Raw genomic sequence first — 6,764 nt, forward strand, 5'->3', positions numbered from 1 at the left:
ACTAAAGTATGGAAGAGGAAGAATAAAGAACAACTAGTGACCTAGCTTGGTCTAAGGGGGAGCTGCTCATGGAAGAAATGAAAAACTTGCTCTAACTTATAGTAGCACTCTTTCAGGGGGAGAGCACTTTCAAAAATGCATTGGAGAAATAAAAAATATGAGGAGACTAAAATTATGAAGTATGACAAAGGAATTTTCTATATAAATGTTTTTGACAAGATATCAGATAATGCTTGAAGTATGCAGTTAAAGATCTTGAGGACCTAAGAATGGACATTTGGAGGTATCAATCCTAACTCATATATCAACAATGAAAGAGGGCTTATTAATTTTTTTTAAAGAAATGATTGATTAAACGAAGCCCAAACAGTGCTCCATTTAGAGCAGGAACTCCATTTAGAGCAACTATGAAAGACAAGTTATTTTGTATAGATAAATAATACAAAAAATTGTGTATAGACAAACTATGCAGAGAAAAAGCATACAATGGAAACAAAGATTATGATTTTACAGTAAGACTCTGCAACAGAATTAAACAAATCAACAAAAATAAACAAATAGTTTGGGGTTGTAAGCTCACTACCCATGGTTCTGCATTAACGACGTAGGGTCTGAATCGCATAAAAAAATAAAAATATAAGGGAAACGATACAACAAAAAAGGAGTCTCTATGTCAAGTAATGACAAGAAGAGTTGTGCAATTTATGTGCATCAATCCTGCTATGGGATTGATGAATGGTTGAATGATGGTCCATCAGATTGTTTGCAGATCTCTAATTGGCTTTGTAGAAAATGTGAGGCTTTTGGTAAAGCGAATGAACATATTTGTTGTGAAATTTGTTGTGAAAGTGGTGGTGCACTCAAGCCAACAACAAATCCTGCAAAATGGACACATATAGTTTAGGCATTGTATACAAATGAAGTGTTCTTTTTAGACATTGATTCTATGGAGCCAATTGATGGTGTTTCTAATATTGAAGTGCAATATGGGAGACAATGAACCGTAATGAGTGTTTCTCACTGTGATCTCTTATATTACCATTATCAAGATTTTGGTGAAGAACAACAGGTCGAACGAGGCTCCTTTTTTTTTTATAAAGAAATGGCATGAAGCCTACAACAATAACATAAAAGTATTGCAGTTACGAATTAAAAAAAAAAAAAAAAGGAAGAAGAGGGTGTTGGTAGTTATCAAGAAGCAAACAATTTTCATTGACTATGGGGAGAAATAAATCCAAGTATCCAAGTTTGATAGTTGAGCATGTTGGGTATACGAACAAAGTCCCACATTGATTAGAAGTGGTAGAAGTGGGAAGGATCATGGGTATATAAGGATGAACAAATATCTCCATTGGTATGATGACTTTTGGGGTAAAGCCCAAAAACAAACCCATGAGGGGTTAGGCCCAAAGTGGATAATATCATACCATTGTGGAGATATGTGGTGTCCAGAGTCCCAACAAGTGGTATCAGAGCCAAGTTCGAGGTTAACCAAGTGGATGAATCCTCGGAATGCCCAACAAAGATGGTGAGCCAGATGGTGAGCCCCTACCCAAGTGGATGAATCCTCTGAATGCCCAACAAAGATGGTGAGCCAGATGGTGAGCCCGGGTAAGCCTGTGGATGAGCTCGGACCCCTACCCAAGTGGATGAATCCTCTGAATGCCCAACAAAGATGGTGAGCCAGATGGTGAGCCCGGGTAAGCCTGTGGATGAGCTCGGATTCTTCATGGAAGTGTCTTGTTCTCCAACATGGTGAAGAGGAGTTGACCTGGAATGGATGCTTCCAAAGCATTGGAGCCGAGAATCCTGGTTGGTACACCAAAGCATTGGAGCTCTCCTAGTTGGTACACCAAAGCATTGGAGCCGAGAATCCTGGTTGGTAGAGAGGGGAGCATTGGAGCGGAGAATGGTTGGTAGAGAGGGGAGCATTGGAGCGGAGAATCCTGGTTGGTAGAGAGGGGAGAATGGTTTGAGGGGAGGCTCGATGGTCCTTTGTTAGAGGGGAGGATTGTTGGGTATACGAACAAAGTCCCACATTGATTAGAAGTGGTAGAAGTGGGAAGGATCATAGGTATATAAGGATGAACAAATATCTCCATTGGTATGAGGCCTTTTGGGGTAAAGCCCAAAAACAAACCCATGAGGGCTTAGGCCCAAAGTAGACAATATCATACCATTGTGGAGATATGTGGTGTCCGAGCAAAGGAGACCAAGGATCTATGCCCGTGTTTGATACATAGGGACCACAAAAAGATTGTAGAAACTAGCATTACATTTCATGTATTATTTGAAGAATGCATTAAAATGTATCCGAAGTATGAGCATGTCAGATACATTGCAGTGAACATGAAAATTCATTTTCGCATGCATTTATATTGTGCTAGCGTTAATACTTTTGTTAATGTGCATATTCGACTACAACACTCATTACATGTAGTGTATTAATTGCGACAGCACCACCCAATCCGATATAGCTGGCCAATACAGTGGAAATTCCTCCAAGAGACAAACCCAACATTAATTTGCAGCAAAAGTTGTTGAGATGGAACGTTACATGTTAATTAATGCAAGTCCAGAACATATGTCATGGAATTGAAATGTTAGAGATTTGTATGCCAACATACGATGATGTGATTTATTTATTTATTTTATTTTCTTTCTGCCTACAAATCACAAGACAGTTACACAGAATACAAAGATCTATGATTCAGAGGATATTTAATTGTGTAACTCCCATGTGACCAAGTCGACAGAGAAACACTTAGTGATATGATGAGAACATAGTAAAGAAGAATGATAACGATTTTGACAAATGTCAGGACAGAGGATTCTACGAGGACTGAAAATAACTGAGAATGCCAAAGAATAATGCATTGAGTACACCCGAGAACATCAAAATATCTTGCCTGCAGAGTTCAACTTCTTCAACATTTGGCAATAGATATTTTCATATTTATTTTATTGAGTCAAAATATCTGTGTTTTGATAACATCTCACCACAGGGTTTGAGCAATAAATATCACACTGCAATATCTCACAAAAGAGGAGTTAAAGAAGTGAAATCCCAACCACCTATGACTATGGAACACTTCTCTTAGCTCCTTCAATTATGTTGTTAGATTGCGAGCGTGCATCTTTGTCAAATGCAATAGTCTTCAAACGTTGATACACTACTGAAAGACAGGAGGGGTTACTTATTGGAGAGAAGTTTAGTTATTCGTAATCTAGACTCTTGCAGAAAACATTCAGTAGCTTGTCACAACCTCTTTTAAAGACTAACATGTGGATAAATAAGAAATGGAAAATCCTCGGAGAAAATGAACAAGCGAAGAACTGGACCGAAGGAATTAAGCGTTCGCTGAAGAAGCCGCATAATAAGCAGTCCCTCAGTATGAAAAAATTTATCTTCTACCGGCTCTCATGGGAGGCTTCTAGGAAAATTACTTATTTAGATAGATCTTCTCCCATCAAAACCACTGACATCTATCATTATTGACAACAATGGTTCATCTTCAAATCCATATTCGAGGACAAATTTCTTGTCCAGAGGCTCATTGAAGGATATTTGGAAACCTGCAACAAAGGAAATTTTTTAAAATGATGTTTGGAGACAACTCTGAGCCACATTATCAATTCTTTTTTCATGGTAAACGTTGTAGGAACCAAGATTCAAATAATTAGTTTTATTATATACTGCACCATGGACTAGACAAGAAATGAAAAGAGCTCTAGTCTTCCCACCCTACAATTGAAAATATATAAGATCATTCCAATACCAAATATTAAATTGATCTTTCCAAATAAGAAACTCTCTTTTCGAATCCTTGATACTATGTCTCATAGTGTAAAATTTAACGTGGAAAACCTCTATGAGAAGTTTGGGCATTTGATTGAGGCCTTCTTGACATCAGGGTGGCACATTTTCATGGCACAAACAAGACACATGGGAGGTGACAGGAAAGCAGAGTGATGACATGGTTGTTGATATGGGAGTGGCATGGAGAATGACGTGAATGTGGAGGTGAGGTATAAGAAAAGGCCCACACTGAGGCTGGCATGACGACAAGGCTTTAATAACAAGGCAGTGTGGCATAGAAATGCACCGCAGGTGATGTGAGTTGGAAACATGGCTACATTTTCCATTGGGAAAATGATAAAATTTCAAGGTTTGGGAGGCAAGCGAGAGGCCTATGGTGGTAACCTAATGTGCCCATGCTGGGTGTTCAACAATTAATATGTCATCATGGTTAATATTATTGTTTAACAATACGTTCTTATTGCATTTATATATTTGGTGCGCCCATATTGTTGTTGTCTTCATATTTCAAGACATGGAAATTGGAGATATGGCATTAGTGTTATAATATGTATATCGACATATAATGGTGGTTGCGAATAGCTCGCTGGTTGAAAGAATTAAATTGAGTCTCAACGACCTGTATACATTATTGATTGGCCTACCATGTATGCTGGAAATCTTCAGATTATAGTGAATATTACAGTACATATGGTGGAAATCCAAAAATATTATGGTTCTTATTCTCTGGCCACTTCATGTCATATAATGGTTCATTATAGAAAGCATCGGCGCAAGACTCTGTGTCATTTTATGTCACTCTATCAAGAAAGATGGTGATGTAAGTGTTTGGGTATGGATCTCTAATGCAAACAATGTTTACGAAGAGTCGATTCCTATGACTCTCCTAAGATGACATCTCAAGCATTGTTGAGGATTATTATATCTTTATCTAGATTTGCACACCATTCAAGTAAGAATATCTTTATCTAGATTTGCACACCATTCAAGTAAGAATAACACATTCAAAGTCAAAACGGTATTAGCAGCACAAGCTCATCTTCCACCATCATATCTACTTCAACTTTTGCTAGCTCCAGAAATTATCTATTTAGAAATGGCACCGCAAGGGTACTTAACAAAGTTCACTATCCATTCAATAGCGCTACCACAAATGATCTTCAGGTTTTTGTGACTAATAAATATATGTTGAGGCTTGGTTGGGCTTTGCTAGCTCTAGAAATTATCTATTTAGAATTGGCACCGCAAGGGTACTTAACAAAGTTCACTATCCCATTCAATAGCGCTACCACAAATGATCTTCAGGTTTTTGTGACTAATAAATATATGTTGAGGCTTGGTTGGGCTAAAGCATGGATATTTATGATTAATTTAGGCAAGACTTGGAAAAGCTTCAACTTGGTGAAATATTGAACAGGATAATATTGTCCAATCTACAAGGTTATATAGTGAGTGTGCAGTATTGTAACTATAATGCATCAACAACAAGATGAAGTGGGTCTCTTTCTTGATACTGTTGAAGGCATTGGAGGAAGTGAAGAATTCAGATTCTCTCAAAAATACTTCCTATCCAAAGAAGCTGGTGGACTTGGAAAGAAGTTTGGCAAGAAAATATTAGGTATTGATTGGGTTGGTGAGAAAGAATTGAGGGATGCACTTATGGCACTAGTTCCAAAACATGTGAATGAACAAGAAGCTTTGATGAAGAGTTATAAATATTTTTATTCTAAGTGGCCTTTTCCATTTGAGGTGTGGGTTTGGACTTCTCATGTATGGGTTTGGATCCAAAAGTAAATTTCTTGAAGACTTTGCTTCTTCAACTTTGACTCATGGTGGAGTAGTTGTGATAAATGGATACCTTCCATATGTCAATATGAAAAGTGTTATATCTACTATTGCTGAAGTATTATGGGATCAAGTGGACAAAATGTATGCAAGAAACAAGTTAAAAAAAAAAAATACCCCACCTTTCAATCCATATTTCTTGATGGAGTAGTGTGGCAGTGAGTCTGACTTTTCTATATGTTTTATTGTACATAACATTGATGGACCGAGCCTTAGAGAAAGTGAAGCACGGAAGTGCCTTGCTATGGTTGCATCCTGATCATGAGTTTGATTTTTGGCTTCTGTTGATAATGAGAATGCACCACTCTTATGGGATAAGAAAAGGGCTAGAGCACAATTCAAGTGGTGGTGGTATTACACCACAACATATGCACCATACACTATCAAAGGAACTTTCTTGCTTTTGATTCTTGCAAACATAGGAGTTGTGGTAAATGAATGGAATGCAATAATTGTTTTACAGAGTTTGACCCCAAATGCATGGAGCATATTTAAGATACTTGTTGATTATCAACTTTTCCATGTTGAGGAAAAAGGATTGCCTTTTCAACGCTTATATATCTTATGCACAAAGCGATTTTTTACTTATTTTTGTGAAATAAAGGAAGTGTTTTACTTCAACAACTGTATTTTTTGGCCATTGTTATGAATACTATATTCTTACAACAAACTTAGGAGAGCACTAGAATCCCCACTCATGTACAATTTCAAATAAAAGGAACTAATGATTATACTATAACTCAAGTTAAGGATGTTGTTAAAAGCACGCTTGAAAATAGATATATTGTTGAAGTTGCTACAAGCCAGCATCTCAAACACACATTCAAGAAGACTATTCAAGGGGGTTAAAGTCTTTGTTGATGCCATACTATTGGTACTCAAGACTAGAAGAAAATCTGAATTATTGGTTTAAATCATCATACATTTCTCATGCATACCATGTTTTCCTACAAAGTGTTCTCTCAATATTATTCTTTCTTTCATAATATTCTCACAACAATATTTTGCACCGCTCTTATAATGTTTATATGTCATATAGAGCATTGTTCACTTTGAAGCAGCATTCACTCAATATGGAGGAGCTATAATAAGCCATCTG

The 6,764-nt window shown here is 37.1% G+C and overlaps 1 pseudogene; it reads left to right on the forward strand.

The window, feature by feature from the left end:
• Positions 1-5,293: 5,293 nt before the first annotated feature.
• On the forward strand, positions 5,294-6,314 carry LOC149218289 (origin of replication complex subunit 2 pseudogene; annotated as a pseudogene).
• Positions 6,315-6,764: the final 450 nt, after the last annotated feature.

This window comes from Pinus tabuliformis, chromosome Q, assembly GCF_031772625.1.
Source record: "Pinus tabuliformis cultivar Carrire ecotype Pingquan chromosome Q, CPIR1, whole genome shotgun sequence".
NCBI lineage: Eukaryota > Viridiplantae > Streptophyta > Pinopsida > Pinales > Pinaceae > Pinus > Pinus tabuliformis.